Genomic DNA, 26,794 nt, shown 5'->3' with positions numbered 1-26,794 from the left:
GTGTTACCCTGTAAAGGAGGAAGATCAGTCAGGAAATCCACCGACAGGTGCATCCATGGCCGTTGTGGAACGGGTAAGGGTTGTAACTTACCTCTGGGCAGGTGTCTAGGAGCCTTGCACTGGGCGCACACCGAGCAGGAGGAAACACAAACCCTCACGTCCTTAGCTAAAGTGGGCCACCAGTACTTCCCACTAAGACAGTGCACCGTCCGACCGATACCAGGATGACCAGAGGAGGGTGACGTATGGGCCCAATGGATCAGCCGGTCGAGGACAGCACACGGAACGTAGACGCCCAGCCGGACACTGAAGGGGAGCGGGCTCGGTATGCAACGCCTGCTCAATGTCCGCATCCAGCTCCCACACTACCGGTGCCACCAGGCAAAAGGTTGGGAGTATGGGAGTGGGATCCGTGGGCCACTCCTCTGTGTCATATAGCCGGGACAATGCGTCTGCCCTAACATTCTGAGAGCCTGGTCGGTAGGAAAGGGTAAACACAAAATGGATGAAAAACATGGCCCACCTTGCCTGGCGAGGGTTCAGTCTCGGATGCTTCCTGGAAGTACTCCAGATTGCGGTGGTCAGTCCAGATGAGAAAAGGGTGTTTAGCCCCCTCAAGCCAATGTCTCCACACCTTCAAGGCCTTGACGACAGCCAACAGCTCCCGGTCCCCCACCTCAGTTTCGCTCCGCTGGTCTGAGCTTCTTTGAGAACAAGGCACAGGGGCGGAGCTTAGGTGGCGTAGCCGAGTGCTGAGAGAGCACCGCTCCTATCCCAGCCACGGACGCGTCCACCTCCACTATGAACGCCAAAGAGGGATCCTGATGGGCCAGCATGGGAGCCGAGGTAAACAGAGCCCTCAGGTGACTGAAAGCACTGTCTGCCTCAGCTGACCACTGCAAGCGTACCGGGCCCCCCTTCAGCAGTGAGGTAATGGGAGCCACCACTTGACCAAAACCCCAGGTTAAACCTCCGGTAGGAGTTGGCAAACCCTAAGAACCGCTGCACCTCCGTTACCGTGGTGGGAGTCGGCCAATTACACACGGCTGCAATGCGGTCACTCTACATCTTCACCCTAAAGTGAAAATGCAATACCCTAGAAAGGAGACGGACTGTTGAAAGAATAGGCATTTCTCAGCCTTGACGTACAGGTCATGCTCCAACAGGCGACCAAGCACTCTGCGTGCCAGGGACACATGCTCAGCGCGTGTAGCGGAGTATATCAAAATGTCAGCAATATACACCCCTACACCCTGCCCATGCAGGTCCCTGAAAATCTCATCTACAAAGGATTAGAAGACTGATGGCACATTCATCAACCCGTACGGCATGGCATGACGAGGTACTCATAGTGCCCAGAGGTGGTCCTGAAAGCCGTCTTCCACTCATCTCTCTCTCGGATACGCACCAGATTGTAAGCACTCCTAAGATCTAGTTTAGTGAAGAAGCACGCACCGTGCATTTACTGTATCGCTGTGGCTATGAGCGGTAGCGGGTAGCTATACCTCACAATGATCTGATTCAGACCCCGATAGTCAATACACGGGCGTAGACCTCCCTTCTTCTTCACAAAAAAATAAACTTGAGGAGGCGGGTGAAGTGGAGGACCGAATGTACCCCTTACGCCGCATCTCCCTCTCTCCACACGGCGTTGGCCCACTCCAGGGATATCACGGTGAGGCACGAGAGGAGATGCGGACACCCTCTCATGGTCCCGATGCCGACACCCTCTCATGTTCCCGATGCGGACACCCTCTCACGGTCCAGATGGAGCCGGGTGGACGGTGGCCAGATAAAGGTTCAATTGTAGAATCCCTGGCAGTTTGCAGCCCTCCCGTCGTACTCCTGGGGCAAGGAGAGACGGATCCCACTGGGTTCAGGCGGGAAAGGGGCGCTCAAGACAGACCCCGGTTGTGCTGGTGGAGGCGCTGGAAGAACACCCTGTCTCTCCCAGCGGTCCATTGTCTGACAACGCGATCCATGGTGACGCCAAGATGGTGAAGCATAACTGTATGCTCCTGGACGCGCTCCTCCACCTCAATGGCCGGGGTACCTTCTCCTGCTGACTCCATATTTGTGGTCGGAGATTCTGTAATGGGTGCGTGTTGGTGGCAGGGAAGTCAGGCGCAGGAGAACGAACTTGGTATAAATGGAGTCGCTTAATAAGTGCTGACAAAACTCCAAAAACCAAAATTGATAAAAATAACAAAGTGGGTACAAAACCTGTTGGACACCAACACATACTAGCACAATCACATACAATAAAACAATCTCCGACAAGGACATGAGGGGAAACAGAGGGTTAAATACACAATATGTAATTGTTGGGATTGGAACCAGGTGTGAAGGAAAAAAAACCCATGGAAAATGAAAAATGGATCAGTGATGGCTAGAAGGTCGGTGACGTCGACCGCCGAACACCGCCAGACAAGGAGAGGGACCGACTTCGGCAGAAGTCGTGACAATAACACTTGAATGAAAAATAAACATTTTTGTCAACTCCATCAGAGTGCTGTAAGATCTGACAAAATGGTTGTGTTTTGTTGTGGATTTTCAAATTAGTAATTTCCCATATTTGTTTTGAACTTGAATATTTTTAGAGGCAAAAATGTAATTAAATTTTCTGAACTCCGTCAGTGGCTTGTCAACTCAGTCACTGATGGAGTCAATCTTTTTTTGTCAATATTCTAATCCCTGTTCTGCAACATATGCTTAAACAATTGAAATATTTGCTGTGCTATATGCTAATGAAATTAGCCCTGGAGCATTTAATAATTACGGTATGTAAAACAAAACAAAAAGAAGTTTACATATTTGAATAATCTCTTGTTAGAATTAAACAATCCAGGACATTTGTTGGCCAATAACTGTATGAAAGGCCTTTTATGGCGATTAAAATTGTTTTCCTTTACATGGTGTGATAGCTGATACCTTAGGCTATGAAAATAAATATTTCAAATTTGTTATAATTAAGACAAATATTTGTGGGAAAAAAGTTGAGATTGTCCCGTCTTTCGAGAATCCATGAGTTCTAAATCAACAACATTTTCTCTCAACCTCATCGCAAAATGTGTGAAATAGCATGAGATTTGCTGTAATAGTGCACATTTTTCTCTCATTTTCATCTCAGCCCCATGGGTCATTTGTTGAAATGGTTCTTAAACACCTTGAGACAAACAAGGCGATGCTTCATTCTTCAGATTTCGAATAAGGATAGAAAACGATTTATGGTAATGTATGTAACCTCCAGACAGACCTCAGAAAGAGTGCTTTGATAGAGGCATTTGAAATTGAAAGGCTCTTACTGATGACTCAATGTTTTTCTTTATTCTGGATACAGAAGAAGGGCAAACAGGAAATGAAGCTACCTATTGATCTCCTTGTAAAACATAATAAATAGAGTTCAACACAGAAGGAAATGACTGCCATGTTTTTTCTTAAATTCCACTTTCAGGAGAGTACTGGTACAGCTAGGATGCCATACCTGTTGCGAGGATGCAAAAATGCTGTCCGCAAACACACACACACACACACACACACACACACACACACACACACACACACACACACACACACACACACACACACACACACACACACACACACACACACACACACACACACACACACACACCCTGGGTCAATACTGATTACACACTGGATCATCAAAATCAAATCAAATTTATTTATAAAGCCCTTCGTACATCAGCTGATATCTCAAAGTGCTGTACAGAAACCCAGCCTAAAACCCCAAACAGCAAGCAATGCAGGTGTAGAAGCACGGTGGCTAGGAAAAACTCCCTAGAAACCTAGGAGAAAACATAGAGAGGAACCAGGCTATGTGGGGTGGCCAGTCCTCTTCTGGCTGTGCCGGGTGGAGATTATAACAGAACATGGCCAAGATGTTCAAATGTTCATAAATGACCAGCATGGTCAAATAATAATAATCACAGGCAGAACAGTTGAAACTGGAGCAGCAGCACGGCCAGGTGGACTGGGGACAGCAAGGAGTCATCATGTCAGGTAGTCCTGAGGCATGGTCCTAGGGCTCAGGTCCTCCGAGAGAGAGAAAGAAAGAGAGAAAGAGATCATTAGAGAGAGCATACTTAAATTCACACAGGACACCGGATAGGACAGGAGTGTCACACCCTGACCATAGTTTGCTTTGTATGTTTCTATGTTTTGTTTGGTCAGGGTGTGATCTGAGTGGGCATTCTATGTTGGATGTCTTGTTTGTCTGTTTCTGTGTTTGGGCCTGATATGGTTCTCAATCAGAGGCAAGTGTTAGTCATTGTCTCTGATTGGGAGCCATATTTATAATAAACTAAACTGATATGACCATGATGAATGTAGACCTACAGGTAACTGCCAAAATAAAGGAAACACCAACATATAACGTCAATAGGGAGTTAGGCAACCACGAGCCGCAAGAACAGCATCAATGCGGCTTGGAATAGATTCTACAAGTGTCTGGAACTCTATTGGAGGGATGCGACACCATTCTTCCACAAGAAATTCCATCATTTTGTGTTTTATTGACTGTGGTGGAAAATCCTGTCGCAGATGTTGCTCCAGAATCTCCCATAAGTGTTCAAGGAGGCTGCTGAGTGGAGGCTGCTGAGTGGAGGCTGCTGAGGGGGGGACGGTTCATAATAATGGCCAGAATGGAGTGTTTGTGCTTGATACCATTCCATTCATTCGTCTTTGATACCATTCCATTCACTCCATTCCACCCATTACACTTCATTCTGGCCATTATTATGAGCCATCCTCCCCTCAGCAGCCTCCACTGACACACATATACACACACCCCCTTAACCCCTTATGCTCCTTTGAGACCCCTGTTTTAAAGTCACCAAGATCTCTTCTTTTAGCCATAGTCAAAATAATAGACAGCTGGGCATTTTTATGCATGACTCGAAGTATGACGGGATGTTAACTGCTCAATTAACTCAGGAACCAAACCTGTGTGGAGGCATCGGCTTTCAATATACTTTGTATCCCTCGTTTACTCAACGAGGGATACATGCCTGTATCTGTATCTGTATCTGCCTGTATCTGATATAATGATGTTGTAGTTAGTCTTGAAATTAGGCCATTGAGGTCATTTACCCCACCAAAAATGATCAGATTATTTTTTTAAATGATCAGAAACAATTATGTAAACAGCCGTGGCCAAAAGTTTTGAGAATGACACAACATTTTTGTCAGATGTTACTATGGAATACTGAAGTATAATTACGAGCATTTCACAAGTGTCAAATGCATTTATTGACAATTACATGAATGATGCAAAAGAGTCAATATTTGCAGTGTTGACCATTATTTTTCAAGACCTCTGCAATCCGCCCTGGCATGCTGTCAATTAACTTCTGGGCCACATCCTGACTGATGGCAGCCCATTCTTGCATAGTCAATGCTTGGAGTTTGTCAGAATTTGGGTTTGGGTTTGTTTTTTTGTGTTTTTTTTGTTTGTCCACCCGCCTCTTGAGGATTGAACACAAATTCTCAATGGGATTAAGGTCTGGAGAGTTTCCTGGCCATGGACCCAAAATATCAATGTTTTGTTCCCCGAGCCACTTAGTTATCACTTTTGCCTTATGTCAAGGTGTTCCATCATGCTGGAAAAGGCATTTCATCACCAAACTGTTCCTGGATGGTTGGGAGAAGTTGCACTCGGAGGAAGTATTGGTATGATTCTTGAGTCATGGCTGTGTTCTTAGGCAAAATTGTGAGCCCACTCGCTTGGCTGAGAAGCAAACCCACACATGAATGGTCTCAGGAAGGTTTACAGTTGGCATGGCACAGGACTGATGGTAGCGCTCAACAATCAGAAAGGGGATTCATCAGAGAAAATGACTTTTCCAATCCCTGTACCTTTTGCAGATTGTCAGTCTGTCCCTGGTGTTTTTCCTGGAGAGAAGTGGCTTCTTTGCTGCCCTTCTTGACACAAGGCCACCCTCCAAAAGTCTTAGCCTCACTGTGCGTGCAGATGCACTCACACCTGCCTGCTGCCATTCCTGAGCAAGCTCTGTACTGGTGGTGCCCCGATCCCGCAGCTGAATCAACTTTAGGAGACGGTCCTGGCATTTGCTGGACTTTCTTGGGCGCCCTGAAACCTTCTTCACAACAATTGAACCGCTCTCCTTGAAGTTCTTGATGATCCGATAAATGGTTGATTTAGGTGCAATCTTATCGGCAGCAATATCTTTTCCTGTGAAGCCCTTTTTGTGCAAAGCAATGATGATGGCACGTGTTTCCTTGCAGGTAACCATGGTTGACAGAGGAAGAACAATGATTCCAAGCACCACCCTCCTTTTGAAGCTTCCAGTCTGTTATTCGAACTCAATCAGCATGACAGAGTGATCTCCAGCCTTGTGCTCATCAACACTCACACCTGTGTTAACGAGAGAATTACTGACATGATGTCCTTTTGTGGCAGGGCTGAAATGCAGTAGAAATGTTTGGGGGGGGGGGGTGGGATTCAGTTCATTTGTATGGCAAAGAGGGACGTTGCAATGAATTGCAATTCCTCTGATCACTCTTCATAACATTCTGGAGTATATGCAAGTTGCCATCATACAAACTGAGGCAGCAGACTTTGTGAAAATTAATATTTGTGTCATTCTCAAAACATTTGGCCACGACTGTACACTACTACACTGTTCTGGGCATTTGAATGATGCATATATACATCAAGTTGCTGTCCACTGACTGTGCCGTGCTGTGGGAGGAAGGGAGAGAGAGAGAGGGGGAGGGAGGGAGGTGAGGAGACCACATCGTGGCTGCAAATGGCAGCTTCTGTGACACAACAGAAGAGGGGGAGTGAGAGAAGAGAGGCAGGGAGCGAGTGAGTGAGCAAGAAACAGTGAGAGAGTGAGAGAAAAAGAGAGAGAACTGCAGCCAGGAGAACTAGATCAGATTGCAAAGATTGATAGAGGGGCTGTTCAGCTAATAAGCAGAGTTAATTCTCTCTCTTTAATTCTCCAGTTTTATGGGAAATGTGACGAGGGACTTAAATGTGTCTAAAGATTGTGACTGAATAGAAGTGCTGAAGGAGTTCAAAAGATGGGGATACAAAGCCTTTTTTCACATTTGGAAGTTCTCAGATACCTTTTTTACGCACAGCAGCAGAGGACAAACTGAGGACGGAGTGATTCAGGCAGAAAAAGAAAAGTCACCAGTTTTTCATACTTTTTATCTTTGTGGGGACCGACTTGTATGTGTGATGCATGTCGGGGAAACTCCCTGACTGAAACCAACAGAGGAAGGATAGAAAGCAGAAATAGAGATCAACAATGAAGAAATTCAAAGGGTTTCTGTGCCTGTGGCTCAAAAGGATGGAGTGGTTCTACCCTTAGGAATCACAGAGAGAGAGAGAGAGACCAGCTCTGGTGGCTTAAACTCAGAGGGAAGAATGATGCTTCAGTTTGGCTAGCTGGTATATGAGCTAGGAGGATACTGTATTTCAGCTCCATAGTGGGGGAAGAAAAGACCAGGTGGATAATATAAGGTAAGAAAGGAACTAATCAAACTTCACATCAAGTTTGACGCTGCTCTTTTAACAAATCCTTTTCCTCATCATTGCTGTAATATTGGTTGGAACATCAATAGCGTTATTGGGTTTAGTGTAATTGTAAATACAATGTCCCTTATCTTCTCCAATCTAAGTTCATATAGTACAGGTATGTTGCTCTGTAAGAGAGAAGGCGACTCTTCGAGTCGATATAGTGACGCTTTCCTCATTAACATCACAGAATATGAGTTGTGTATATGATCCTCCTGACACTTGCATACAGTATCACGTCACACCTTCAGCTGGTATGAGATAGGACTGTATGATGCTTAGCTTATTATACCTGTTCCAGACAGTACTACATTAAAAAAAATATGTTGCAGTCTCAAACATGATACACATTCTACACTCATAATTATAAGTAAATGTCTAAGTCCACTGACTATACATAATTCTCTGAGGTAAATCCATTAACAGAACATAATGATTGAGGACCACTAGTTGCATTTGTGACAGTAGTTTTTGGCATGATTTGCACTTCAGATCTTCTGAACGGATAAAAGTAGATAGAGTTGAAGACGGAAGTTTACATACACTTATGTTGGAGTCATTATAACTTGTTTTTCAACCACTCCACACATTTCTTGTCAACAAACTATAGTTTTGGAAAGTCGGTTAGGACATCTTCTTTGTGCATGACACAAGTAATTTTTCCAACAATTGTTTACAGACAGATTATTTCACTTAAAATGTATTGTATCACAATTCCAGTGGGTCAGAAGTTTACATACACTAAGTTGACTGTGCCAGCTTGCAAAATTCCAGAAAATGATGTCATGGCTTTAGAAGCTTCTGATCATTTTAGTAAATTGGAAGTGTACCTGTGGATGTATTTCAAGGCCTACCTTCAAACTCAGTGCCTCTTGGCTTGACATCATGAGACAATCAAAAGAAATCAGCCAAGACCTCAGAAAAATACCACGTTCATCTGTACAAACAATAGTATGCAAGTATAAACACCATGGGACCACGCAGCCGTCATACCGCTCAGGAAGGAGATGCGTTCTGTCTAGAGATGAACGTACTTTGGTGCGAAAAGGGCAAATCAATCCTAGAACAACAGCAAAGGACCTTGTGAAGATGCTGGAGGAAACATGTACAAAAGTATCTATATCCACAGTAAAACGAGTCCTATATCGACGTAACCTGAAAAGCTGCTCAGCAAGGAAGAAGCCACTGCTCCAAAACCGCATAAAAAAGCCAGACTACGGTTTGCAATTGCGCATGGGAACAAAGATCGTACTGTTTGGAGAAATGTCCTCTAGTCTGATGAAACAAAAATAGAACTGTTTGGCCATAATGACCATCGTTATGTTTGGAGAAAATAAGGGGGAGGCTTGCAAGCCGAGGAACACCATCCCAACCATGAAGCACGGAGGTGAGCGTATCATGTTGTGGGGGTGCTTTGCTGCAGGAGGGACTGGTGCAATTCACAAAATAGATGGCATCATGACGTAAGAAAATGATGTGGATATATTGAAGCAACATCTCAAGACATCAGTCAGGAAGTTAAAGCTTGGTCGCAAATGGATCTTCCAAATGGACAATGACCCCAAGCATACTTCCAAAGTTGTGGAAAAATGGCTTAAGGACAACAAAGTCAAGGTATTGGAGTGGCCATCACAAAGCCCTGACCTCAATCTCATAGAAAATGTGTGGGCAGAACTGAAAAAGCGTGTGCGAGCAAGGAGGCCTACAAACCTGACTCAGTTACACCAGCTCTGTCAGGAGGAATGGGCCAAAATGCATCCAACTTATTGTGGGAAGCTTGTGGAAGGCTACCCAAAACATTTGACCCAAGTTAAACAATGTAAAGGCAATGCTACCAAATACTAATTGAGTGTCTGTAAACTTCTGACCCACTGGGAATGTGATGAAAGAAAGAAAAGCTGAAATAATTCTCTCTACTATTATTCTGACATTTCACATTCTTAAAATGAAGTGGTGATCCTAACTGACCTAAGACAGGACAATTGTGACAGGAATTCTGAAAAACTGAGTTTTGATGTATTTGGCTAAGGTGTATGTAAACTTCTGACTTCACTTGTATACTTGAATATTAAACTGAATATAAGACAGACATTTGTATAATTACGAAAATGAAAGCAGTTCATTTTGGATACATACATTGTACCCTTGATAATGTTTAGAGCTTTGTCCAGCTGAATTAAATCCATAGGAATGCTGTATGATCTGAGTGCATCTCCCAAAAGTACTGTACTCAAGATACAACTAAAGAGTTTAAAATACCAAGAGGATTCAAGTTGATGTACAGTCGTGCTCTGTTTCCCAGATGGATAAATGACCACATCCTGCCTGCCTGTTATCTCAATAGCACACCAGCACACCACAAACATTATCTTCATGTTGCATTCATACATGACGCCATTAAAATGTATTAAAAGAATGAAGTCATTATACATACTTGAACTCATATTTGAACATGTGTTCAGATATTAAAAACTAATTTTAAATGGCACTTAAATGCAGAATACTTCAGGACATTTACAGAGTTCTATTATTTCTCCTGACCTGCGCAGCATGTTGCACTAAGTGCAATACAGATGTACATCTATATGAGAGAAGATGCACAATAAAGTGTATATTTTAAAAAGTACTCAGTGGTTCTCTGTGAGTAGAACAGTAAGTAAAATACTACGTGCAAGTGCCCCCTAGTGGGATTGACCTGTCATCACTTAATTGATCAAGAGGTGGATAAAAAACGGACCACAGGAGATATTCAGCCAGCTTGTCTTGTCCAGTAATACATAAATAGAAGAGACGATGGAGGATCATTAAATCAAATTAAACAGTGACAAAAAGAACACAGATCTGTCCTGAAGCAATGAATGACTATGATACAAAATGCACAAACACAAACATGCAAATGCTCACACAAACACACGGACGCTTATCTCTTTGGTTCCAGCTGAACAGTAACTTCAGATGGCGTCTGAAACACAAAATATTATCCCAGTCCACGGGACGATAGAGTGTGACTCATCAATCTGTGTTTTATCTGGAGAGACACATACCGATAAAGAAAAGAACAGACTTTATCAGAGGTGACCTTACCATTGCCTTGGTCAAATCCTTTCAAACTGTTCATGTTGAAAAAAGGTCACTGTGATAGAAATAGAATGAATAGAATGAATAATAGTATTTCTATTTTTATGTTCACGACATTATTATATTGTCCAAAGCATACAATGTAGTAACAAACTTCCCATGTTACTGCCCATGGCAGGTACTGTACTGTACCACGGTTACGATGTGAGCTACTCTATAGGAAAGTACCTGTAGGTCACTTGAGACTACACTAGTGAAGAGGGTGTATAGGAAAATACACTGACATCTGAACCTGATCTCATCCTCGACAATGGATGTGGGTAGCGGCCTCGATCGCAGTCGCCGGTTCAATTTCCTACCTCCTTGAGATGGAGTGCCCCCCTTTCCCCTAGGCCTAAACTTCTTAGGATCATTCAAAGCAATACACCTTACCTGCACCCTCAATTCACCTCCATACTTGGCGTGTGGGTGTGTGCTCCTGGAAGCAACTGTACTAAAGTTATATGTGAGTAATACCCAACATCATACGTTCTATATAGACGCCCTCATGAGTTCTATCATTTGGTTGTTATTTCAGACGCAACAAAGTCATCCCGAAGTCAAGTTATTTTAAAGGGAAAGGAATGACAATGAACAACTTACCGTAAATAGAAATGCAGCAAAATGGTGTCACACAAGGTGCAACTTCCATCACGTGCCGTGGTATTTTTGGCATTGCCTCTGCAGACCTGTTAATTCTCACTCACACACAACGTCATACCCCCCCACACAAACAGAAACATAAGGGAATCTCACTCACACACACCGTCACACCCCCCCACACAAACAGAAACATAAGGGAATCTCACTCACACACACCGTCACACCCCCCCACACAAACAGAAACATAAGGGAATCTCACTCACACACACCGTCACACCCCCCCCACACAAACAGAAACATAAGGGAATCTCACTCACACACACCGTCACACCCCCCCACACAAACAGAAACATAAGGGAATCTCACTCACACACACCGTCATACCCCCCCACACAAACCGAAACATAAGGGAATCTCACTCACACACACCGTCATACCCCCCCACACAAACAGAAACATAAGGGAATCTCACTCACACACACCGTCACACCCCCCACACAAACAGAAACACTGAATTTTAACGTCAATATCTCAATAAAAGCTATAACACATAAATATGCGACAAATAGGGCCAAAGTTATAACTATAGTTTGTCTACTCATGCATGTGTTCCATTTACAACATAAGACAAGGGGATTTGTGACAATATACTTCATAGGCCTAATCTACTCTATTCTCAGCTGTGTTATAAAGACGTCACAAAAACTGTCGATTCTGAAAAACCTTGGCATTTTAACAAGGCATACATTCTCTGATATTTCTGAGCGAGTTCCAAATCAAAGTCCATTGCCTGACAACCTATTCATGCAGCACGTTGCTAAATGCTTTCTTTAGCAGAGACCTGGAGGCACTTATCTAATGACTTGAAACACACACAGGCAGTTTTACTTTCATTTGAACAATTCATGTGTTACCTGATATTCTACTACAGTATGATATGGGCGTTGGTAGTCTAAAGGGGATAAGAGGCCAGCCTGGTCGTGCATGTACTGCAAAAGATGACACAGGGTAAAAACATACTGAAATGCTGAAACCATCTGCATACTATGCATTTTTTGTGATATTTGTGATTGGTTCAAGTGATTTACAGTGCATTCAGAAAGTATTCAGACCTCTTGCCTTTTTCCACATTTTGTTACGTAACAGCCTAAAATAGATTTTTTTATTTTTATTCCTCATCAATCTACACACAATACCCCATTATGACAAAGCGAAAAAAATGTATTTAGCATTTTTTTGCAAATGTATTAAAAATAAAAAACAGAAACACCTTATTTACATAAGTATTCAGACCCTTTGCTATGAGACTCGAAATTGTGCTCAGGTGCGTCCTGTTTCCATTGATCATCCTTGAGAGGTTTCTACAACTTGATCGGAGTCCACCTGTGGTAAATTCAATTGATTGGACATGATTTGGAAAGGCACACACCTGTCTACATAAGGTCTTACAGTTGACAGTGCATGTCAGAGCAAAAACCAAGCCATGAGGTCAAATGGAATTGTCCGTAGAGCTCCGAGACAGGATTGTGTCGAGGGCAAAAACATTTCTGCAGCATTGAACACAGTGAACACAGTGGCCTAAATAATTTGTAAATGGAAGAAGTTTGAAACCACCAAGGCTTTGCTTTGTCATTATGGGGTATTGTGTGTAGTTTTAGAATAAGGCTGTAACGTAAGATAATGTGGGAAAAGTCAAGGGGTCTGAATACTTTTCGAATGCACTGTATTGTATTTCTGCAGTAACACTATTGGGGAAGTGTGAGACATTATCAGGGGACAATTAAATCCTGTGGAAGAGGACATGGCGGTCATAATATATTATAGCAACTGAGGAAGGGCTCTGTTGGACGTGGCTGTAGAGCACAGCAGACTACTGTGTGTTCATAGTGAATGGAACGAGACTAAGAGGCTGTGGTAGAGAGAGGGAAGGACCAGAGGTATTTGATAGAGCACGTCAGTGGGCGGTTGTACACCATCAGTCAAGCCTTCCGAGTGTTGATCAGGGGGAGATCATTTCCATCTAAAAGGACCCATGAGCAACAACATGTGAAGTTTATAGGAGCATATAGGAGTCTATATTTATACTATATTTATGAAGGCATACATATATTATTCAACCATTTTCCATCCTAAAAATTAGGAATACGCAAAGGCTTTGATTTCTGGCCAAACAGATGGAAAAGGGGTCTTAGAAGTTATTAGAAATACATCAAAACACAATAATGTTGAAGTAAAGTCCCCTGCCAACTAATATCAACACTTATACTTTGTTTTGGAGAAATGATTTGCCTTCTGCAAGTTGAAGAAACATTGCCTTGTGACTTGTAATTCTGTTACCAAAAACCCATGTCTTTAATACGTTTTAGGATTCCTCACCCTCGTGAGGGACAGTAATGAAAGATCACAGAAGCAACAAGTAATGTTACACCTACCAGTTAGTTATAGTGTATTAATTGGTAACGTAATTACAGAAACCTCTGTAACGTAATTACAGAAACCTCTGTAACAGAATTACGCAATAGGCTACAATGGGAAATCATAGTAGCCACAAAACACAGGTGGGTCACTTGCTACTGTCCTCCCTTCCACTTGCATACTGTTATGTTCAGCTCATAAGACTTAAAAAAAAAATTATGTCGTCTGTTAGTGAAAGCAAGACTGTGAAAACAGTTTGGACAACCCCTCCCTCTCCCTCTCGCTCTCTCTCTCTGCTGCTCTCTCTCTCCCTCTCCAGTTAATGTCACCTTTCCCGGTTCTTACTGACATCTACCACCTACCCTCTTTACTGTAACAAGCATCCGCAACCACTGAGCACCGACCGACATCAGACGTTCATGGATGTTGAAAAGTAGTTGAAATTTGGTCAGTCACGCCCTGGTAGGACCAGATTTGTGTCAATCATAGACATCTACTGTATGTTTCACAAGTTTGGACAACACGGAACAGTACAGTTTAGCACAGTAGAGTAAAGTACAGTATAATGTATTGTATTGTACTGTACTGTACTGAACATATCTACTCTACTGTACTGTACTAAATTCAATGACGCCCTTTTTACATCAGCAGAAAAGTGATGTAAAAAAGTGCTAATACAGATACTCAACCTAAAACCCCAAAGAGCAAACAATGCAGATGTCGAAGCACAGTGGCTAGGAAAAACTCCCTAGAAAGACAGGAACATAGGAAGAAACCTAGAGAGGAACCAGGCTCTGAGGGGTGGCCAGTCCTCTTCTGTCTGTGCTGGGTGATTATAAGAGTACATGGCCATTAAGGTACAGATCATTATTCATGATGTTCAAATGTTCATAAATGACCAAATAAATGGTCAAATAATAATCACAGTGTTTTTTGAGGGTGCAACAGTTCAGCAGAGAGAGAGAGAGAGAGAGAGAGAGAGAGAGAGAGAGAGAGAGAGAGAGAGAGAGAGAGAGAGAGAGAGAGAATCATAAGATAAGACTGGAGGGTTACACCAGATAGGATAGACTGACCATAGCCCACCGGCACATAGACTATTGCAGCATAGATACTGGGGACTGAGAGAGGGGAGGTGGGGGACCCTGTGGCCCCAGCCAATCAGTTAGGATATAACCCCACCCATTTTGCCAAAGCACAGCCCCCACACCACCAAAGGAATATCAACAGACCACTAACTTACTACCCTGAGACAAGGCCCAGTATAGCCCACACAGATCTTCCCCACCGCACAAGGGGGCGCAAAACTGGACAGGAAGATCACATCTGTGACTCAACCCACTCAAGTCGAGAATAGTGAAAAAATCCTGGAATGACGTGATGCACCCCTCCTAGGGACAGCATGGGAGAGCGTGATCAAGCTATTGATTCAGTCCCTGTATTAGGGTTGGAGGCAGCGAATCCCAGTGGAGAGAGTGGAGCCGGCCAGGGAAAAGACATCAAGGGTGGTTCGTCACTTCAGTGCCTTGCCGTTCACCTTTGCACCACTGGTCCAGACTACACTCAATCATAGGACGTACTGTGATAGGACGTGAAGAGATGAGTCTTCAGTAAAAACTTAAAGGTTGACACCGAGTCTGCATCTCTCACATGGATCGGCAGACCATTACATAAAAATGTAGCTCTATAGGAGAAAGCCCTGACTGCAGCTGTTTACTTAGAAATTCTAGGAACAATAAGGAGGCCTAGCGTATGTGTGGGTATATATGGCAGAACCATATTCGAGCGATACGTAGAAACAAGTCCATGTAATGCTTTGTAGGTTTACAGTAAATCTTAAAATCAACCCTAGCCTTAACAGGAAGCCAATAGAGGCCCTAGCCTAGCTGAAGTTTATTTAGTGCCTTATCCAGGGTAGCCGGAGAGTAGACCATAGCAGTAGTCTAATCGTGAAGTGACAAAAGCATGGATTAGCTTTTCTGCATCAATTTGGGACAAATGTATCAGATTTTTGTAATGTTAAAAAGATGGGAAAAAAGCGACTCTTTAAATATTTTTGATGTGTTCGTCAAAAGAGAGATCATGGCCCAGATTAACGGCAGGTCCTTCGCATTTTTATTTGAGACAACTATCGAGATTCATTGTCAGATCCGACAGCAGATCTCTTTTTTTTGGGGGGGGGGGGGGGATCTAGATTTAGAAACTCAGTTTTGTCCAAATTTAAAAGCAAAACATTTTCCGCCATCCACTTCCTTATTTCTGAAAAACAGGTTTACAGGGTAGGCAAGTTTGCGGCTTTACCTTGTTTCATTGAAATGTACATTTATGTGTTTTCTGCATAGCAGTGAAAGTTGACAATGTGGTTCTGAATGACATCACCAAGAGGTAGCATATATAAAGAAAACAATAGTGGTCTTAGAACGGAACCTTGAGGAACACCGAAACGTACCTTTGATTTGTCGGAGGAAAAACCATCCACAGAGACAAACTGATATCTTTCAGACAGATAAGACCTAAACCAGGCAAGAACTTGACATGGTAGACCAATGAGGGTTTCCAATCTCTCCAAAAGTATGTTGTGACCAACGGTACAAGCAGCACTAAGGTCTAGGAGCACGATGACAGATGCAGAGCCTTGGTCTGACGCCATTAAAAGGTCATTCACCACCTTCACGGGTGCGGTCTCAGTACTGTAATGGGGTCTACAACCTGACTGGAGCGTTTTGCTGAGCAACTGCTTTTTCAAATAATGTTGAGAGGAATGAGAGATTCGATATAGGCTGATAGGTTTTTACATTTTCCGAGTCAAGGTTATGCTCTTTCATGAGAGTCTTTATTTCTGCCACTTTTAGTGAGTTTGGTACAAATCCAGAGGATAGGGAGCCATTTACTACATTCAACATAGGAGGGCCAAGCACAGGAAATAGCTCTTTCAGTAGTTTAGTTGGAATAGGTTCCAGTAGATAGCTCGAAGGTTTTGAGGCCATTTTAGAGATATACAAGATTTTTTTAGAGATATACAAATGTTTGATTTGTTTTTAATCTCCTCATTTAGGTTGGAAAAGTGGGCTGATCGAGCAGCAGTGAGGGCTTTTCAATATTGCACGGTACTGTCTTCCCAAACTAGACGGAAGACTTCCAATTTGGTGGAGCACCATTTCTGTTCCAATTTTCGGGCAGCTTGTTTCAGGGCTAGGGTATTTCCTCTATACTAGGGAGCTAGTTTCTTGTGAAATGTTGTTTTTGTTTTTAGCAGTGCGACCACATCTAGGGTATTACGCAAGGTAAAGTTTACATCCTTGGTTAGGTGGTTAAATTATTTTTGTACTCCAACATCCTTGCGTAGGTGGAAGGAGTCTGGAACGGTATCTAGGAATCTTTGGTTTGTCTGACAATTTATAGCGCAGCTTTTAAAAATCCTTAGTTGGGGTCTAAGCAAATGATTTGTTGCGATTGCAAACTTAATAAGATTGTGGTCCAAAAGTCCAGAATTTTGAGGAAAAACATTTAGATCCTCAATATCTATTCTACAGGACAAAACTAGATTCAGGGAATGGTTTTGGCAATGCTTAGGCCCGAGACATGTTGGACAAAACCTGATGATAGCTCTGAAAGACTTTTCGAGTGGGTCTGTTGACTTGTGAATATTGAAATCACCAAAAATGTTAAAATGATCTCCCATGACTACGAGGTACGATGTGAATTCAGGGAACTCAGTTAGGAACGCTGTATATGTCCCAGGAGGCCTGTAAAACAGTAGCTTTAAAAAGTTATTGAGTAGGCTGCATAGTTCCCTTTCAGTCGGTCACTCGGTATAACATACTATGGGGAGTCAACGACAAATCCTATTCACCTGAAGCAAACCGATATCACGCCCAATGGATGCCAAGCCCACCCCGGGAGCCCCCCCTTCCTGGCTCTTAACTGCCCCATTGGAAACATGTCCTGTGAATCATAGTGTAATATTTTTGTCACCTATACCCTTTATGTACTGTATATAATTTTCAATACTTGTTAATAATTCCTGGAAGAACGTTTCCCGCAATTTACACACTTTTCAAGCACACGAAGGCTACGAGATTCGGCTCCAACTTAGGTGTCTGTTAGTTGGGAGAGAGTACTCGTCCCCCTAGATGTTTCAAGTTTTGGGTCTTTGTATTCGTTTTGTGTTTGCTAAAGGCTAAATACATTCTGCTCTGCTTGGGTAGCTAATGCTTCATTGCTTGGGTAGGATTTGTGTTGGCTAAAACCCCACTACTTTCTGCTCTGCTTGTGTAGCCGGTGCTTCCTTGCTTGGGTAAGATGGTCAGTGGAAAGACTTCAAAAAGGCTAACCAGCAGAGTTTGAGCCGCTGACTGTGCCCTAGGGCATGTGGTTTCACAATGAAAATGTAAGATACTCATGAGTGCTGTCCTGTTGCCTGGGGTGGGAACACCCTCAGGAAGCCTTGGGTCACACCGTTCGTGTGACCATCGTCTCCAGCTGGTTCTGGACACCACCCTCTGCAACTGGATCCTGAACCTCCTGACAGGCAGACCACAGGTTGTGAGGACAAAGGAGTTGATTGTTTACTTTAGGAAGCAGAGGAGGGAACATGCCCCGTTCCACATCAACAGTACTGCAGTAACAGGACTGCAGAAAGTCACTAATTTTAATTTCCTCTGCGTCCACATCACCGAGGACAACACCACCACACTGGTCAAGAGGGTGCAATAGCATCTCGACTTCCTAAGGTGGCTGAAGAAACTCGGCATTCCACCCCGGTCCTCTCCACATACTACTGCTGCACCATTGAGATCTTCCTGACCGTTTGCATCAAGTTTCAAGTTTCCAGTTTTAATGTCACATGCATATGTAGCAGTGTGATGTTGTTCCCCTAGATTATGCACCAAGTTGCACACAAGGACCAATTCAAATAGGCCAGGTCAAAAGGGGATGTTAATAATTTGATAATAATAATAATAATAATTCAGTGTATTATTTTATTTAACTACAACTGCATAGCTATTGTTTTTCTTTGGTGTACAAACACTTTTCATATCAATATTGTACATACATGTGATTGTAAAAGTTATTTCCTTTTGGCACTCTTTTGCCTGACCTTCGGCTAGCAAGGTGCCTGAGAGCTAAGACTGCGCCAAGGGTTAACATAATGTGTGTTGTCTCTTCGTGTGCAGGGCAAATAAAAAATAATTAAACTAGCAGACCTCCAATTGTGGCAGCGTCCTAATTAAAAGTACACAATGCAGAACGAACCACGCTACACATATGTACAGTGAAATTCTTTCTTACACACTCTAACCCCAACAATGCAGTAATCAATAACGATGTAATAGATAAAATAACAAGGTAGAACAAAAACTCAAAAGATATAAGAGTAAGAAATAAAAACACAATGAAGTAGGTTAGCATACTATATACAGGGTCAGTTCCAGTACCCTATTTACAATGGGCAGGGACATTAGATCGATAGAGGTAGATACAGTTGAAGTTGGAAGTTTACATACACTTAGGTTGAGGTCATTAAAACCCGTTTCTCAACCACTCCACAAATTTCTTGTTAACAAACTATAGTTTTGACAAGTCGGTTAGGACATCTACTTTGTGCATGACACCAGTCATTTTTCCAACAATTGTTTACATACAGATTATTTCACTTACAGTTCACTGTATCACAATTCCAGTGGGTCAGATGTTTACATACACTAAGTTGACTGTGCCTTTAAAAAGTAAAAAAATACCAGAAAATGCTGTCATGACTTTATGAGCTAAATGGCTAATTGACATCATTTGAGTCAATTGGAGGTGTACCTGTGGATGCATTTCAAGGCCTACCTTCAAACTCAGTGCCTCTTTGCTTGGCATCATGGGAAAATCAAAAGAAATCAGTCAAGACCTCAGAAAATAAATTGTAGATCTTCACAAATCTGGTTCATCCTTGGGAGAAATTTCCAAACGCCTGAAGGTACCACGTTCATTTGTACAAACAATAGTATGCAAGTATAAACACCATGGGACCACACGGCCGTCATTCCAGATGCCGAGCAGTTGTCATACTAGGCGGTGATGCAACCGGTCAGGATGCTCTCGATGGTGCAAAATCTTTTCAGTTTCCTGAGGGGGAAAAGGTTTTGTCGTGCCCTGTCTTGGTATGTTTGGACCATGATAGTTCATTGGTGATGTGGACACCAAGGAACTTGAAACTCTCGACCCGCTCCACTACAGCCCCGTCGATGTTAATGAGGCCTGTTTGGCTCGCCTTTTCCTGTAGTCCACGATCAGCCCCTTTGTCTTGCTCACATTGAGGGAGAGGTTATTGTTCTGGCACCACACAGCCAGTTCTTTGACCTCTTCCCTATAGGCCGTCTCATTGTTGTCAGTGATCAGGCTGTTGTGTTGTCAGCAAACTTGATGATGGTGTTGGAGTCGTGTTTGGCCACGCAGTCGTGGGTGAATAGGGAATACAGGAGGGGACTAAGTACACACCCAGTGTTAAGGATCAGCGTCGCAGACATGTTGTTGCCTACTCTTACCACCTGGGTGGGCCCATCAGGAAGTCCAGGATCCTGTTGCAGAGGGAGTGTTTAGTCCCATAGTCCTTAGCTTAGTGATGAGCTTCGTGGGCACTATGGTGTTGAATGCTGAGCTGTAGTCTATGAACAGCATTCTCAAATCGGTGTTCCTTTTGTCAAGGTGAGAAAGGGCAGTGTGTAGTGCGATTGAGATTGTGTATATACTGTATACTTTATACTTCCCTATCTATTCTTTACTATCTATTGCATCTTAGCCGCTCTGACACTGCTCATCCATATATTTTATACTTCTATATTCTTATCCCATTACTTTACTAGATTGTGTGTTAGGTTTTGTTGTGGAATTTGTTTGAAATTAGATTTTGTTTCTGGAATTGTTAGATATTACCGATATTACTGCTGTACCGTTGGATCTAGAAGCAAAAGCATTTCGCTACACTCACAATAGCATCTGCTAGCCATGTGTATGCGACCAATAACATTTTATTTAATTTGATAACAAGGGGGCTAATCCTTGCACACCGCCTCCGAATAAACAGCGCAGGTTCTCTCTCCTGAGAGGGGCAGGTGGATGTATTTGGATGAGCCAAATTCTTCCGCAAGATTGTGTGGCTCTGGAACCTCCTCCCCAAGCATTTACTGTGGCAACAGTTCTCCCAAGTGTCTTGTTCAATGGGGTCAAGTTACTGGTTGCCGAAGTCCCCGAACCTGGTGTGGACTGGATATCAGAACGCACAGTTCCTTCTCCACATTCAGACACACGGAGTGGTGGATATGAAAACAATAATTAATTATCCCAGTCCTCAGGGTAGAGCGCTGCCCCTTCAGGAGATAATTTATGGGAGACTGGCAGTCTCACCATGGGTGATGACGACGGTGGTGAGAGGGTACAGTCTACTTTTTTGGCTTCATTACATCAATGGTCCCCGAGGTCCTAGCACCTGTCTTTTGAGAGGAGATTTCCTCTCTCCTTCAAACGCAGGCTGTTCGTGTGGGTCCCGTGTCAGAGGTACAGAGTGGTTGGTAAAGCCTGTACTTCTTAGTTACCCGAGAGCGATGGAAAGTTGGATTCCATCCTGGTCTTACTCACCCTTCACCAGCTTTTGCAGTCTGTGCACTCCAGCGATTGGTTCACATTCATAGATCTGAAGGATGCATATTTTCAAGTGCTATACATCCTCCCCATCTCCCTATTGCCCGCACATATTCTATGGTGGTGGAGGCAGTTTTGGCACCGGTGCAGTGTCAGGGGATCCGAGTATTTTGTTTATCTGGATGAGTGACTGGTCATAGCGGAGTCGAGGGAACAGGTGGAGCTCCACACTGCCACTATGGTTTTCTTTGGGGTTCATAGTGAATCACAAGAAAAGTTGTTTGACTCCGTTCCATGTCTGTGGAACTTGTTCATTTTATGTCTCATTTGTCTCATTTGTTTCTATTTTTGAGTTTATGAAAGCTGTGGTGCCTCTGTGACTTTTGTTGATGTGTCTGTTTCAGCGCTGGGTGATTGTCGACGACAGGATGGTGGTGGTATGCACCAACAGACAGGGTGGGATATCGTCTCTAACTCTCCTTAACCTGGCCCGTTATCTGCTCGTATGTAGCAATGCACATTTTCTGTTGCTCAGGCTTTGGTCCTGGACGCTCTGTGTGAGCCTCTGTTTCAAACATTGGAGTCTGTGGACCTGAAGGTCCTTTCCTAAAAGACTGCCCTGCATATTGTGCATTTATCCAGGTTACCACAGTTACCCTGCTGGTTTGAGCCTTGGACTGCTGTGGTTCGTTGATGAGGCTGCGCGTGAATGCACATTATCAAGTCACAGCAGATGCCCTGTTGTTTTGGACTTGCGGTTCCTTGTGTGAGTTCTGGCATTCCAGACTCCTCAGTACTCTATGTTAGCCTTTTTGGAACCAGTAGGATCTACGGACTAGGCCTGCCGTTGACAATGTTACCCAGCTTTTTGTCCAGAGTACCACAGTTTTCCTGTGTGTTTGAGCCTTGGGCTGCTTTGATGTGTGGCAGCGTGCGAGTACACAGTTTCCGTGTTACTGCAGGTTTTCTGTAGGTTTGAGCCTCAGGCTGCCATGGTTCAACAACTCTTGTTGTACGCATAGCCAAGTTGCAGCAGGTTCTGGTTCCCTATGTGGGGCTGTGACAGTTCAGGCCTCATGAGGCTGTGACAGTTCAGTCTTCTCAGGTAAGTATTAGGGAAAAAGGTGGCTTCTGTAATCCATTTTTGGAGTCGGTAGAACGTGCGTGTGCTGGGCTGCAATAGGTCTCCTAGTTTGGTACCCTCCTGGGCAGGCTTGGGGCATGATTGTATGTCCCCATAGTATGTTATACAGAGTGACCGACTCAAAGGGAACGTACAGTTGTGAATAGCCCAGTATTATAGGTAGGCGGGGTTTCCGAGGGCAGTCTCGGCATCCATTGGCCCATTGGGTGGGATTTCAGTTTGCTTCAGGTGAAACGGTCACCTGTGTAACCAGGATGAGAGGCCTCATTTAGAGCAGTAAATTCTTCTGGCTTAAGCCAGGATTCAGTCAGGCCAATCATATCAAGTTAATGATCAGTAATTAGTTAATTGACTATGACTGCCTTGGAAGTGAGCGATTTAACATTTAATAGTCCCATTTCGAGATTTGAGGTGTTATCACAAACTCTTTCATTTATGACAGGAATGGAGGAAGTCTTTATTCCAGTGAGATGGCTAAAGTAAACACCGCCATGTTTGGTTTTGTCCGACCTATTATAGATCAAGGCAAATCTACTCTGCTCTACTGTGCTGTACTGTGATGTCCAAACTTGTGAACCATTGACGTCTATGATTATTTCATAAGTATTGTTTGGTGGTGGAGCTCATTACAATAATAGCCCGTGTTTAGAATTATACCCAAATATGCAAAAGAAGGATATTGCATATTGTTACCTTTGTGTATTCAGGATACACCACCATGAAGTGAATGATATTCAAATCCATAATTATGCATTTCTGTATAGTACAGATCAGGGGCCCATGACCTCCTTGAATCTCCAATCGTTTTTGCGTGGTCACATAAAAAACTGAGGGAGATTTTATTCTGCGACCAAACTTTGCATCTGCACAGTTTTTCAATCAAATGTGTTTTTGTGAAATGTTCTGTGTCAATTGATCAAAGTAGTAAATAATAACAAGTCCCATGATGGTAGTGACTGCTAATTACTGCTTATCACTTATTAAAACCTCTACGGGATTGGTGTCCCTATACCGGGACGGTTGATGTTAACATGTGCTAATGTGGCTAGAATGACATTGTAAGTAACAGCAAACTTTCCAAGACATAGACATGTCTTATATGGGCAGAAAGCTTAAATGTTTGTTAATCTAACTGCACTGTCCAATTATAGTAGCTATTACAGTGAAAAAATACAATGCTATTGCTTGAGGAGAGTGCACAACAACACGGAAACTGGTTTGATACATTCACCTCTGAAGGTAAATAATGTACTTACATTCAGTTATCTTGCTCTGACTTGTCATCCTGAGGGTCTCAGAGATAAAATGTAGCATAGTTTTGTTTGATAAAATCTAGTTTTATATTCAAATGTAGGAACTGAGGCCTCCCGGGTGGCGCAGTGTTTAAGGGCGACGGCTCTGTCGTAACCGAACACGACCGGGAGGTCCGTGGGGCGGCGCACAATTGGCCTAGCGTCGTCCGGGTTAGGGAGGGGTTGGCCGGTAGGGATATCCTTGTCTCATCGCACACCAGCGACTCCTGTGGCAGGCTGGGCGCAGTGCACGCTAACCAAGGTTGCCAGGTGCACAGTGTTTCCTCCGACACATTGGTGCGGCTGGCTTCCGGGTTGGATGCACGCTGTGTTAAGAAGCAGTGCGGCTTGGTTGGGTTGTGTATCGGAGGACGCATGATTTTCAACCTTCGTCTCTCCCGAGCCCATACGGGAGTTGTAGCGATGAGACAAGATAGTAGCTACTAAACAATTGGATACCACGAAATTGGGGAGAAAATGGGGTAAAATAAAAAATTAAATAAAAAAATAATAATTTTAAATGTAGGAACTGGGTTCTACAGTTTGAAACCCTGCTGTCTCTGGCTCCACACCCATCTCGCCCGGCCATCTAGATGTGTGAAATTTAGTGTATAAGCTAACTCATCTCTGTTGTTGTTGTCTTAGCTGATTAGCTGTTGTTGTCTTACCCATTGTTGTCTTAGCTAGCTCTCCCAATCAACACCTGTGATTGCAACATGCCTTGTATACTGTTGTTTAGGATAGTTATAATTGTTTTAGTTTACTGCGGAGCCCCTAGTCCCACTCAACATGCCTCAGATACCTCTTTTGTCCCACCACCCACACATGTGGTGACCTCACCCAGCATAACTAGTGCGTCCAGAGATTGATTGAGTGATCTCTCTTATCGTCACTCAATGCCTAGGTTACCTCCACTGTACCCGCACCCTACCATACCCCTGTCTGTACATTATGCCCTAAATCTATCCTACCAGAAATCTGCTCCTTTTATTCTCTGTCCCCAACGCACTAGACGACCAGTTTTGATAGCCTTTAGCCGTACCCACATCCTACACCTCCTCTGTTCCTCGGGTGATGTAGAGGTTAACCCAGGCCCTGTGTGTCCCCAGGCGCTCTCATTTGTTGACTTCTGTAACCGTAAAAGCCTTGGTCTCATGCATGTTAACATCAGAAGCCGCCTCCTTAAGTTTGTTTTACTCACTGCTTTAGCACACTCCTCCAACCCTGAAGTCCTTGCCGTGTCTGAATCCTGGCTTAGGAAGGCCACCAAAAATTCAAAGATGTCCATCCCCAACTACAACAGTTTCTGTCAAGATAGAACTGCCGAAGGGGGAGGAATTGCAATCTACTGCAGAGATAGCCTGCAAAGTTCTGTCATACTTTCCAGGTCCATGCCCAAACAGTTCGAGCTTCTAATTTAAAAAATGTATAAGTCTCTCACTGTTGCCGCCTGTTATAGACCCCCCTCAGCTCCCAGCTGTGCCCTGGACACCATATGTGAATTGATTGCCCCCACATCTATCTTCAGAGTTTGTTCTGCTAGGTGACCTAAACCTGGATATGCTTAACACCCCAGCAGTCCTACAATCTAAGCTAGATGCCCTCAATATCACACAAATGATCAAGGAACCCACCAGGTACAACCCTAAATCCGTAAACATGGGCACCCGTCAGTAGAGGATACCTGGTCGTTCTTTAAAAGTAATTTCCTCACCATCTTAAATAAGCATGCCCCTTTCAAAAAATGTAGAACTAAGAACAGATATAGCCCTTGGTTCACTCCAGATCTGACTGCCCTCGACCAGCACAAAAACATCCTGTGGCAGACTGCACTAGCATCGAATAGTCCCCGCAATACTGACTGCATAGTCAGTTAGGAAAGCAAAGGCTAACTTTTTAAATGTGCATCTTGTAGTTCTAACTCCAAACAGTTTTGGGACACTGTAAAGTCCATGGAGAATAAGAGCACCTCCTCCCAGCTGCCCACTGCACTGAGGGTACGTGTCACCTTAGTCACACCCTGGCCTAACAAAAATAGAGAATAAAAGCCTCTCTATGGCCAGGGCGTGACTAGGGTGGGCATTCTAGTTTCTTTATTTCTATATTTTCTGTTTCTATGTTTTGGCCGGGTATGGTTCTCAATCAGGGACAGCCGTCTATCGTTGTCTCTGATTGGGAATCATACTTAGGCAGCATGTTTTGCCACCTTAGTTGTGGGTAGTTTAGTTTGTTAGTGGCCTGTATGGCCCTAGTAAGCATCACGGCAGTTTCCTTATTCCTTGTTTTTGTTGGCGACGCTAAAAAAAAAGTAGTCTCAACACGCTGCACCTTGGTCCAGTCATTTCCACCCTGATGGTGATCGTGACAGAACTACCCACCACAAACAGACCAAGCGGCGTGGCCGGGAGGAGCAGCGTTTTCTGGAGAAATTGACATGGGAGGAGATCTTGGAAGGCAAGGGACCCTGGGCAAAGGCTGGAGAGTATCGGCGTCCAAGGGAGGAGATAGAGGCGGCGAAAGCAGAGCGGCAACATTACGAGGAGTTGGCACAGCGGAGCAGGCACGAGAGGCAGCCCCAAAATATTATTTGGGGTGTGCACACGAGGAGATTGGCTGAGTCAGGTTCGAGACCTGAGCCAACTCCTTGTCCTTACCGTAGGGAGCGTGGTACTTGTCAGGCACCGTGATATGTGGTGGAGCGCACGGTGTCTCCAGTGCGCGTTCACAGCCCGGTGCGCTACATTCCAGCTCCCCGCATCGGCAGGGCTAAAGTGGGCATCCAGCCAGCGCATCTGGCCGCCAGTGCGTCTCTACGGCCCAGGATATCCTGCGCCGGCTCTGCGCACTGTGTCTCCGGTGCGTCTGCACAGTCCTGTGCCAGCGCCCCGCATTTGCCGGGCGAAAATAACCATCCAGCCAGGACAGGTTGTGCCAGACCTCCAGTGCGCCTCCACGGCCCAGTGTATCCGGTGCCTACTCCAAGAACCAAGCCTCCAGTATGTCTCCCCAGACTGGTGAGTCCTGTGCCTGCTC

At 44.0% G+C, this 26,794-nt stretch overlaps 1 protein-coding gene across 1 annotated transcript in view; it reads left to right on the top strand.

Moving 5' to 3' along the window:
* Window positions 1-6,778: 6,778 nt before the first annotated feature.
* LOC109875701 (ATP-sensitive inward rectifier potassium channel 12-like) overlaps window positions 6,779-26,794 on the top strand; it is a 31,610-nt gene continuing 11,594 nt past the window's right edge. The window contains exon 1 of the mRNA XM_031805279.1: window positions 6,779-7,513. The gene's annotated coding sequence lies outside the window, so the exon portion shown is untranslated. The remainder of the gene's footprint in view (window positions 7,514-26,794) is intronic.

The sequence above is a fragment of the Oncorhynchus kisutch genome, linkage group LG25 (genome assembly GCF_002021735.2).
Source record: "Oncorhynchus kisutch isolate 150728-3 linkage group LG25, Okis_V2, whole genome shotgun sequence".
NCBI lineage: Eukaryota > Metazoa > Chordata > Actinopteri > Salmoniformes > Salmonidae > Oncorhynchus > Oncorhynchus kisutch.
This window is presented reverse-complemented; position numbering and strand designations above follow the sequence as displayed.